This window comes from Nerophis ophidion, linkage group LG12 (genome assembly GCF_033978795.1).
Source record: "Nerophis ophidion isolate RoL-2023_Sa linkage group LG12, RoL_Noph_v1.0, whole genome shotgun sequence".
In the NCBI taxonomy this organism is placed as follows: domain Eukaryota; kingdom Metazoa; phylum Chordata; class Actinopteri; order Syngnathiformes; family Syngnathidae; genus Nerophis; species Nerophis ophidion.
The window spans coordinates 31200093-31212597 of record NC_084622.1 but is presented as its reverse complement, the minus strand read 5'-3'; the positions used below and the strand labels follow the sequence as shown (position 1 = coordinate 31212597).

The window sequence follows — 12505 nt, the reverse complement described above, 5'->3', positions numbered from 1 at the left end:
ACTCTCATAACAAAGTGTTTAAAAACGAGTATGCAAGTTGGACAAGCGAGATGTCAAATCCAACCACTTTCATGTGGTATTGGACAGAAAGGAGGACTTTTTTTCTCCTCCATTTGAAAATGTGGACGTTATCAGCACCACTGTCTGATTCCAATCAATGCAAGTCATCAGAATCAGGTAATACACCAACTTATATTCTTGTCTTCATGAAAGAAAGGAATCTATATGTGTTAAACATGCTTGTATTATCATTAAACACCATTAATTTGTTAACAAAAATGTCTCTTTCATAAATAAATAAATATATATTATAAATATGAATGAGGTAGATCTCTTTGACTTGGTCAATTGAATAGTAACTCGCCTGCAGAAAAAGTGTGAGCGCCCCTGCACTACAGGCTCTCCTCGCTCTTTCCTGTCTCTCCTCACAGACAAGCGCACCTTCTTACACACGTCACATACTGTCACGTCATACGTCACATACGTATACGCCCTCGCGGAGCAGAGAGGTACCAGCATGGGTAACGTTAGCTGTGATGCTAGCAGAGCCGTGCAAGTGGTGATACAAGAAAAAGAAAGTGCGAATGAAGGAAGAAGTAATTCCCAAGAAAAACAGCAGGGGTCCATCGTCTGGCGGTGGTTTGGCTTCAAGTGGGAATATCTCGAACAGACAAGCGTAATAAGTCAAGCATGCGGCACAAGCCTTTCTACAAAATGTAGCATTACTGCTAATATGTAGCATCTTTTAAAAAGTCACCCAGTAGAGTGAAGAGTGCTTCAAACTGCATTTCAACATCTCCGTTCGGTGCCACACCATCAAAATGCCGAGGCAAACAATTCCACATCAACACCGTATGAAAAATATAGAATTTAATAACGTCCGTTGTAACCTACCACATAGCGAAGGACGAACACTATTTGATTTCCTATTATGCAGTTCATTTTTATTTGACACTTAAAATGTCTCTGACAATCTTGCATTTTCTGTTTTAGAATTGACATGAACGTTTGTGCCCCTGCTTAATAACTGTTTAATGAATACAGTTTTTGTCAATTGACTTAGTTGTGATTTCCTTCTCTGCACAAAAGTTTAAAAGTAGCATATATTAATGCAGTATGAAGAACAATGCTTTAATGTAGACATATAGAATCATCACACTGCTGTGATTATATGTATCAAGTGTTAATTCAAGTCCAAGGCAAACTATCAAGATATATATCATGCATCGCGATATGGCCTAAAAATATCAAGAAATCAAAAAAAGGCCATATCGCCCAGCCCAAAGTCAGACATTGTCTTTTTGTGTATTGCTAACACGTGCTTGCGACGGCATTTTTGCTCGTTTGTCCATGTTGATGGGCTCATATTGTCCATCCGATTTGAGGTTGAAATATTCCCACAAAGGGACATTTGGCTTTGTAATCTTATGTTTTTCCTCCAAATTTGTGTTTCTTTGCAGCACTTCACACTGGCGGGTCGCAAGGCACACTGTACTGTGTGTGTTTTTGTGATTAATCGTGGAACCCTACCAAAAAGCTTTGATTACTATTCCTGGGCTGTATAGTGCGACCAATTTACTCGCATTTGCAACTAAAAATAGGTCATCAAGCTGCATGATTATGGCCAAAATAATATACACGATTATTTTCATTTATATTGAAATCACTATTATTAATCAAAACATATTTTATTGAACTTTATATTTCAAACAAACAGTATATGAACTTGGCAACAATTAAAAAATGAAACTAAATAAACAACTCATTAATAATAAAATGTATAAAAAACTAGGGACTGACTAAAAAAGTAAATGTTATTGCAGATGGATTGGAGCATTTACGGGTTTCTAGAAAATGGCAAAGCGCGTGGTCGTGTTTTGCGGTTAAAGTGTTAACATCGCCGACGATCACTCATTTAATCGTAGCTACCAAAATCATGAAAACGAATAAAATTCGAATAATTAACAAATGTCAACCCTTTCATTCTCACTTTTCTCCTAAAATATATTGGTAAGTGGATCAAAAAGACCATGATTTGAGGAAAAGAAACATTGTTGTCAACAGACCATGGACGCCATAATCTATGTGCGCATCTGCTCAGCGCAGACGTGATCACAGCATCTGTGCTTTTGCAACATGCCAGCTTACAGTAGTCACTACCAAAACCATTTTGATTTTTTTTTTAACAACTTAAGATGCAGACTTGATAGTAACTTAACCCACGTTTCCACTGCTTGATGTTTTGCTCATTCATGGAGATGTAATAAACAGTCCATTGGCGGCGCTGAAAAATACTTAGAATGGCAGTCGCAGTTCTGTTTTGCCAGACGACGTTTGCGCATACATGCCGCTTCTGTTTAGATGGGAAGCAGTTAAGTTAAGTTCAGTTAAAGTACCAATGATTGTCACACACACACTAGGTGTGGCGAAATTCAACACATGGGGGCATGTAAAAACAGTTAATATACAGTTTGCATGTTAATGCTAAAAAGTTTTTTAACAACACTTCATTGAATATCTTTTTATGTGTTAAATTGTACAATACATACACAGTTTAGAATATGTATATATCAAGGTTACTGAATTCACTCTTTATTTGGAAGTAGTGTTGTCCCAATACCAATATTTTGGTACAAGAACCAAAACGTATTTTGATACTTTTCAATACTTTTGTAAATAAAGGGGACCACAAAAAATTGCATTGGGGTTGGGCGACCGGTACTTTTTAGAGGCAGAATAGTACCGAATATGATTAATTAGTATCGCAGTAGTATACCAATAACGTACAACCCTATTTGGAAGTGAATAACAGTGCCAAAACACATTATCATATTTTCCCTAAATTAAGTATATGATAAAGTGTGTTTTATCCGATTAATCTAACAAACTAATCGATAGACTATGGGATTACTAAAATAATCGATAGCTGCTGCTAGTCATGGAATAACAAACGGTACGATGATAAACTGTTTTACAATTCCTGACTGTTAGTATTAGTGTTTTAAATTAAAATTATTGTAAAACCGAGATTGACAACACATTGATCACGAACTGGTGATACTGCTCATTTACTGTAGACACAAACAAACATGTTTTTGACTAAAAAATGTCTCTTACCTGCTGACAGCTGGGACAACTCTGACAAAGACTGAAGTGTCAGTCGAAACCTTCAGCAGGTAAAAGATATCTCTTACTCAAAAAACTTGTACTTAGCAGCAGCCCTTGTCAATATGTAAAATTTGATGTAATATTTGCCAAAACAGTGGTTTAGTGGTTTATAAATAGGACTAAGTGCTGTCATGTCAGCTGAGTAATATTTGCTCACATGTAACCCTGCAAACTTAAAAGCTTTAGCACGTGACGGACTAATGCACATCCAGGGCGGGGTTGTGGGTTCCATTTCATATCGATTGAGCTTCATCGAGCCAAAATGTAAGAAGACAGTGGAATCTCTGAAGTCGAAATCCCTGAAGTTTACTTCTAAAGGTTGTGCTAAACTCTAAGAGTTTAAATCCTGCATGATTATTTGAAATGCCAAACATTAGTAAAACTAAAAGGACTTCAACCCTCATAGGTTTTTATTGCAGGTGATTTTGTGCCATGTTTTACCACGGTGATGAAGATGCGGCATATGAACACCCTTTGACAAAAAAGAGGAACATTTCTATCAGCACAAAAGTGCTGCCAAGAAAACTTCGAAAGAAAATTATTACATTTCATGCAATTGGGCGGATTTCGACACTACATTTTACCTTTAGATTTATCTCATCTACCTTTATCTCTACCTATAATAAACATGGGTGAGTAAAAGAAAGAGAATAAATGGCTGTGTCCATTGGCAACAACACTGTGAGCAAAAACATAAAAAGTAAGGGAACATGTAACACTAAACATGTCAAAGACAAGAGAAACTTGCTCCATTTGCAAATCAGAACTTACGTTTGCTGCTCGATCGCACTTACTTACTAGATAGAATGCATTAAAAAAATATTTTTTTTTTTTGTTTTGTTTTTTTTCCCCTTGGCCTCAGTCTGCACCCCCACTCCAGGGCCTAGGCTAAGGCCGATTTTTTAATTTTATTTTAATCTTCTATTTTTTTCTCCCCCCCCGTTTACCTGTATGTCATCTTTTTTGTAAGGGGCGCTGGAAGCCGGCAGACCCGTCAGCGATCCTGTTCTGTCTCCCTGTAATGTTTGTCTGATCTTGAATGGGATTGTGCTGAAAATTGTAATTTTCCTGAAGGAACTCTCCTGATGGAATAAATAAAGTACTATCTATCTAATCTAATCTATCTAAAACAACAACAAAAAAAACATATGTTCTTATCTTACATAAGGATTGTGAATGAGAGGCAACATTCCCCCCAAAAAGTACAGTTCAACTTTAATAACATATCTTTAATTTTGTAGCAGCCTATTGAGCAGCACAGTTATATATTTCGGAATTTAGAAATCCCCTTTATTGCCAAAAAATATCTTAAGCTATTTTAAAAGCTGGCGGCTAAAGTATCTAAGGTATCTTATTAATACGATGCATGCAGATGAAAATGACAGTCTTGAATCTTTGATCCATCAAAGATGAGCATCACATTAAATAAATACTTTTTTTTTATAACACCAGCTCTCGACATTTATATTACATTACATTGTAGGGTGAATTCACACACATCAACACTGCTTCAGACCAAAAACAAAATAATAAAAAGTGCACTTGAGTGCGGTTTCGTAGCATTGGAGAAGTAAACTAGATGAGGCAATTCCTGAAGGAATTGCGTGTGAACGCTCTAATGCTGAAGTTTAACTGACATCCTGGAATCTTTTATGGAATTGTTGAAGTAAAGCACACAATTCCCAAACAGGCTGAATATTTTTAAGTTGGCACAGTTTGAATCAAGATGAAAAATGTGGACATTGCGGAACTTTGGAGAATGTCCCAATGATTTTAACGTGAATTTCGGTAAAAGCGGGAACTTTTGAAAATTGTAAAAGACTTGAATGTTCTGAATTGTTGGTGTTGGATTTTTTTTTAAATCAGTCAAGAAATGTTGAAGCAGTAAAATGTTGAATTGGAATTTTCGAGAGAACCGGAATTTTTCCAGTTCAAAAAACAACTTCATTTTTTGTCCTAATCAAGAGGAATGTTTTGATGGTGAAACGGTTGAAATGCGTTGAAAAATGTGGAAGGAGTAGTCGCCAGAAAACAGGATGAAAATACGGCTTTGGAAAACCAGGAATTTTGGAAAATCCTGGAATTTTTTGGAACTTGGAAATAAGAGTAGTTGAAATTTCCAGGCTGGTGAAATGTGTTGAACGTGGAATGGTTTAAATCGTTTGAAAAAAGGCCAATTCATTTTGAATGGGAACAATGTCCCAGAAAACTTCAAATTTGGGGAATTTGTCAAAGGAAAGCCCACGATTCCCGAATAGACTGAATAGTTTGAAGTTGGAACAGTTTGAATTGGGTGAAAAATGTGGAAGGTAGAGCTCGCCAAAATCTGAAGAAGAAGAATAATAAGTTGAAGAATAATAAATAGATAAACTTTGGTGTAGAAAACCATGTGAGGAAATGCTTTGGAGGAATCACTCAATAATAAGAATAAATGGATGAATTTTGGTGTAGAAAACCATATGTGGGAATGCTTTGGCGCATTCACAATAGTGAGAATAAATAGATTAATTTTGGTGTAGAAAACCATACGTGTGAACACTTAGGCGCATTCACACAATAATAGGAATAAATAGATGATTTCTGGTGTAGAAAACCATATTTATGAACGCTTTGGCGCATTCCCAAAATAGTAAGAATAAATAGATGAATTTTTGTGTAGAAAACCATATGTGGGAAGATTGTTGCATTCACATAATAATAAGAATAAAGCAATTAATTTTGGTGTAGTTAAACCATGTGTGAATGCTTTGGCACATCCACACAATAAAAAGAATAGATTAATTTTGGTGTAGAAAACCATGTGTGAATACTTTGGAGCATTCACACAGCAATAAGAATAAATACATTAATTTTGGTGTAGAAAACCATGTGTGAATGCTTTGGCACATTCACACAATAATAAGAATAAATACATTAATTTTGGTGTAGAAAACCATGTGTGAATGCTTTGGTGCATTGACACAATAAAAAAAAAATGTTGGTGTAGAAAACCACATGCTTTGGCTCATTCACACAATAATAAGAATAAATAGATGAATTGTGGTGTAGAAAATCATATGTGTGAATGTTTTGGTGCATTCACACAATAATAACAATAAACAGATGAATTTTGGTGTCGAAAACCATGTGTGAATAATGATAAGAATAAAAATATGCATTTTTGTGCAGAAAACCATGAGTGTGAATGCTTTGGCGCATTCACACAATAATAAGAATAAATAGATTAATTTTGGTGTAGAAAACCATGTGTGAATGCTTTAGAACAGTGGTTCTCAACCTTTTTTCAGTGATGTACCCCCTGTGAATATTTTTTTAATTCAAGTACCCCCTAATCAGAGCAAAGCATTTTTGGTTGAAAAAAAGAGATAACGAAGTAAAATACAGCATTCGGTTGGTAGAATGGCCGTGCCAGCAACATGAGGGTTGCAGGTTCGATCCCCGCTTCTGCCATGCTAGTCACTGCCGTTGTGTCCTTGTGCTCCCAGTGCCACCCACACTGGTTTGAATATGTAACTTAGATATTGGGTTTCACTATGTAAAGCGCTTTGAGTCACTAGAGAAAAGCGCTATATAAATGTAATTCACTTCACTTCACATGTCATCAGTTTCTGATTTTTTAAATTGTATAACAGTGCAAAAATATTGCTCATTTGTAGTGGTCTTTCTTGAACTATTTGGAAAAAAAGATATAAAAATAACTAAAAACTTCTTTAAAAAATAAACAAGTGATTCAATTATAAATAAAGATTTTTACACATAGAAGTAATCATCTACTTAAAGTGCCCTCTTTAAGGATTGTAATAGAGATCCATCTGGATTCATGAATTTAATTCTAAACATTTATTTACGAAAAAAGAAATCTTTAACAATATCTATGGAACATGTCCACAAAAAAATCTAGCTGTCAATGTTGTAAGCATTTCACCAATCTCGCGCACTTTGCAAATTTGGACGCGATCTAACAGCAAAACAGTCTCCCAACACTGCGTAGATGGCATCAGGGCCTACAGTATTTATCCAAGCGTGAGGGTTGGGAAACGAAGGTGTTTGGCGAGGGAAGTGTAGATTCAGGCCGTGTGGCCTATTTCAAGTTCCAGCATTATTATATTTTATAAATAGTAAACCAAGTTGTGGTAGTAGTATAGTAAGTAGTTTAGTCGTGAATGTACATTGTATAGTGATGAATCCAATAAACATTTGATTTGATTTAACTTGACTTTGATTTGACATTAAATTTGCAAAATGCGGTTAAGCATTTTGCAAATTGCGCCCATTGGTATTGTGCTTACAACATCAACACTGAATATTGCATTGTTGCATTTCTTTTCACAGTTTATGAACTTACATTCATATTTTATTGAAGTATTATTCAATAAATATACGGTATTTATAAAGGATTTTTGAATTGTTGCTATTTTTACAATAGTTTTTAAAAATCTCACGTAACCCTGGGCATACCTTTCAGTACCCCCAGGGGTACCACTGCTCTAAAGCAGTGGTTCTCAGATGGGGGTACGTTTACCCTTGGGGGTACTTGAAGGTATGCCAAGGGGAATGTGAGATTTTTTTTTTAATATTCTAAAAATAGCAACAATTCAAAAATCCTATATAAATATATCTATTGAATAATACTTCAACAAAATATGAATGTAAGTTCATAAACTGTGAAAATAAATGCAACAATGCTATATTCAGTGTTGACAGCTAGATTTTTTTGTGGACATGTTCCATATACAGTATATGTATATATAAGAGGGGTGTGTACTATGGCTATGAGTTGTTGTTTTTTTCCCTTGGCCTCAGTCTGCACCCCCTCTCCAGGTCCCAGGCTAAGACCGATTTTTTTAATTCTATTTTAATCTTCTATTTTTTTCTCCCCCCCTTGTTTACCTGTATCTCATCTTTTTTGTAAGGGGCGCTGGAAGCCGGCAGACCCGTCAGCGATCCTGTTCTGTCTCCCTTTAATGTTTGTCTGATCTTGAATGGGATTGTGCTGAAAATTGTAATTTTCCTGAAGGAACTCTCTTGACGGAATAAATAAAGTACTATCTAATGATGTTATAGATTTCTTTTTTGTGAAGAAATGTTTAGAATTAAGTTCATGAATCCAGGTGGGTCTCTATTACAATCTCTAAAGAGGGCACTTCAAGTTGATGATTACTTCTATGTATAGAAATCTTTATTTATAATTGAATCACTTGTTTATTTTTTAACAAGTTTTTAGTTATTTTTATATCTTTTTTTCCCCAAATAGTTCAAGATAGACCACTGCAAATGAGCAATATTTTGCACTGTTATACAATTTAATAAATCAGAAACTGATGACATAGGGCTGTGTTTAACTTCTTTATCTCTTTTTTTCAACTAAAAAGCTTTGCTCTGATTAGGGGGTAGTTGAATTAAAAAAATGTTCACAGGGGGTACATCACTGAAAAAAGGTTGAGAACCACTGCTTTAGAGTTAAACAGAAAGACAATACAGACGTTGGTATCGATATGTTTCATGTTTGGACTGCAAGCATCAGTACCACATATTATCACATGACTACAAAGCAATCCACAACAAATAAGACCAGAGACATTTTGAAGGAGACTTAAAAGACGGAGTTTGTGGGCAAGATGATGGAAGTGTGTGTTAAAAGGCGGGTGATCGTTGGACATCAGCAGCAGTTATAACATGCTACACTAGCAGCTCACCGCGCTAATTAGCATGAAGGACACTTCCGCAGATAAAATGACAAACACTATATGTTGACATGAAAATGGCAATACACAGCAGCTGTCAAACATACGTGGCTACGTGTGTCATCGAGCGGGTTCCCGTGGCAAATGCGTGATGTTTGCCGCGGACCGTGGCCGCCTTTAGCTGCTATGTGAGCTAACCATCCGCGCCAACACAAACAGGCCGATCGACGCAACGCACATCGTCAAACATCGCTATTTTATGCCAGCTATGCGTAAAATACACATTTTAATTAAGGCGAGACAATACTTTGAAGTGGATGCAATACCTGTTTTGGGGGGGCTTGTAGGAGACAATACGATGCTAGTTGTCCGAGGCGACGGAGGCGAAAATGCATTCACTTTAGGCGTTGTGATGGGTCGTTCGCGAACGATGCTGCACTTAAAGCACGCTCTTTGATGTGAACGTCGAGAGCCGGTCGTTTGTGTCTGGGTTATCGTCCATAAATTGTTAAATCGCTACATAAATTACTTTTGTAAAGTTACAGAAGATTTAAAGTTAATATTGTCTGCGGACGATAAAACGGCGTTTTGTTCAGGAGAGAACACACGGAAGCTAATACAAATAATGAACAAATTGTAATTTGTTCATTATTTGTATTAGCTTCCGTGTGATGGTTTGACAAAAACAGACTATCTTTGAATCTCCATCCATCCATCCATCCATCCATTTTCTGCCGCCTATTCCCTTGGGGGTCGCGGGGGTGCTGGTGCCTATCTCAGCTACAATCGGGTGGAAGGTGGTGTACACCCTGGACAAGTCACCCACTCATCGCAGGGCCAACACAGATAAACAGACAACATTTACACTCACATTCACACACTAGGGCCGATTTAGTGTTGACAATCAACCTATCCCCAGGTACCTGGACAAGTCACCCACTCATCGCAGGGCCACCACAGATAAACAGACAACATTTACACTCACATTCACACACTAGGGCCGATTTAGTGTTGACAATCAACCTATCCCCAGGTGCATGTCTTTGGAATTGTGAGGAAGCCGGAGTATTGGAAGGGGCGCTGGAAACCCTGGACAAGTCACCCACTCATCGCAGGGCCAACACAGATAAACAGACAACATTTACACTCACATTCACACACTAGGGCCGATTTAGTGTTGACAATCAACCTATCCCCAGGTGCATGTCTTTGGAATTGTGAGGAAGCTGGAGTATTGGAAGGGGCGCTGGAAGCCGGCAGACCCGTCAGCGATCCTGTTCTGTCTCCCTTTAATGTTTGTCTGATCTTGAATGGGATTGTGCTGAAAATTGTAATTTTCCTGAAGGAACTCTCTTGACGGAATAAATAAAGTACTATCTAATGATGTTATAGATTTCTTTTTTGTGAAGAAAAACTCCACACAGAAAGATCCCGAGCCTGGGATTGAACCCACGGCTAGTCAGGACCTTTGTATTGTGAGGCAGACGCACTTACCCCTCTGCCACCGTGAAGCCCTCTTTGAATCTCAGTAAAACTAAAATAATGCTATTTGGTAACAGTAGAAGAGAAAGTCAACCACAAATACAAATGGACAGAATATGTTATATGTGTTATACGTGGGGCTTCACGGTGGAAAAAGGGGTTTGTGTGTCTGCCTCACAATACCAAGGTCCTGCAGTCCTGGGTTCAATCCCAGGCTTGGGATCTTTCTGTGTGGAGTTTGCATGTTCCCCCCGTGTATGCGTGGGTTCCCTCCGGGTTCCCCGGCTTCCTCCCACTTCCAAAGACATGCACCTGGGGATAGGTTGATTGGCAACACTAAAATGGGCCCTAATGTGTGAATGTTGTCTGTCTATCTGTGTTGGCCCTGTGATGAGGTTGCGACTTGTCCAGGGTGTATCCTGCCTTCTGCCCGATTGTAGCTGAGCTAGGCACCAGTGACCCCAAAAAGGGAATAAGCGGTAGAAAATGGATGGATGGAAGGGTGTTATATGTGTTTTATGTTGCACGATTGCACCAATAAAAATTCCTAGTTTGTGAACCCGTTCTCAAACAATGGCGATAAAAAACTAGTCTGATTCTGTTTCTAATTCTGATTCTGGATAGAAATTGAAAGAGCAAATCAAACCAAATATATAGGTATAATGATTGATGATAAAATGAACTGGAAATCTCATGTAAAAAATATACAGCATAAAGTAGCGAGAAACACATCAATAATGAATAAAGCAAAACATGTTTTACACCAAAAATCACTTCATATTTTTTACTGCTCACTAGTGTTACCATATCTAAATTATCCTGCAGCAATTTGTGGAAATAACTACAAAGGTACACTTCATTCATTAATGGTGTTACAAAAACCATCAGTTAGTGTAGTACATAATGTTGGATATGGAGAACATAAAAACCCTTTATTTATTGAATACAAAATATTGAAATTCCACGACATAGTGAATTTGCAAACAGCTAAAAAACAGCCCTTTCATCCACCGGGTTGAACTCCAACGTGCAGGCTTTGAGCCGGGGGGCAACAAGAATTGCCACCCCAGCCCGTCGCCTCTCACTGCCGGCAAAGCCAGAGTGGAAGAGGGTCCAGTCCCTCTCGAGAGAACTGGTTCCAGAGCCCTTGCTGTGCGTCGAAGTGAGTCCGACTATATCCAGCCGGACCTTCTCGACTTCGCGCACTAGCTCAGGCTCTTTCCCCCCCAGTGAGGTGACGTTCCACGTCCCAAGAGCTAGCTTCTGTAGCCGAGGATCGGACCGCCAAGTGCCCTGCCTTCGGCTGCCGCCCAGCTCACATTGCACCCGACCTCTATGGCCCCTGCTATGGGTGGTGAGCCCATTGGAGGGGTGACCCACATTGCCTCTTCGGGCTGTGCCCGGCCGGGCCCCATGGGGACAGGCCCGGGCACCAGGCGCTCGCCATCGTGCCCCACTTCTGGGCCTGGCTCCAGAGGGAGGCCCCGGTGACCCGCGTCAAGGCGAGGGAAATCTGGGTCCATGTTTTTTCTTCTTCATAAAGGTCTTGATAAACATTCTGAATGTATTTGATCCATCAATTCATTTTCAAGATAATCTTACTCATCTCACCATATATAACTTATTTATTTCACCAATTATTATGTATTTATTTACTTATTTATTTATTTTTATTGTTATTACTTATGGAGTATATTGTGAATAAATTGAGAACAGGAAGTGAACAAAAGTGTTAGCAACTGCTATGTAAAGGAAAAGGGGTAGGATTAAATAAACTCCTTTTCAAACATGTGGATTAAAGTAACCGGAAATTGTGGTGTATCATGTTGTATGCATGCATGTTCCAAATAAACTCAAACTCAACTCAACTCAATGTCAACAATTGTTTTCGTGATTTTTGTGAGATTCGTAACATCGATTTATAGAAAGACAAGACAGCCGGAACACCAACATTTCCGACAGTAGTTTGCAAGGGTGTTTAGTGCAAACTATTGTTAATGTGATATAACAGAATTATTTATGTTTATACTGTCACGAAAAGTCAACCATTTGATCAAGGCCACAAATACACTCCTTCCTTAGATACCGTTTTAACAAAAGCAGTGGAAAAAAAGCAGTATGGAATAATGAATGAATATGTTAATTAAGAAAGAAAAAAGTCATAGCTATAT

The 12505-nt window shown here is 37.9% G+C and overlaps 1 protein-coding gene across 4 annotated transcripts in view; it reads right to left on the bottom strand.

Moving 5' to 3' along the window:
• The window catches only part of ckap5 (cytoskeleton associated protein 5), a 74128-nt gene extending 64812 nt beyond the window's left edge, over nt 1-9316 (bottom strand). For all 4 annotated transcript variants that reach the window (XM_061917367.1, XM_061917369.1, XM_061917368.1 and 1 more), the window contains exon 1: nt 9179-9316. The gene's annotated coding sequence lies outside the window, so the exon portion shown is untranslated. The remainder of the gene's footprint in view (nt 1-9178) is intronic.
• Nucleotides 9317-12505: the final 3189 nt, after the last annotated feature.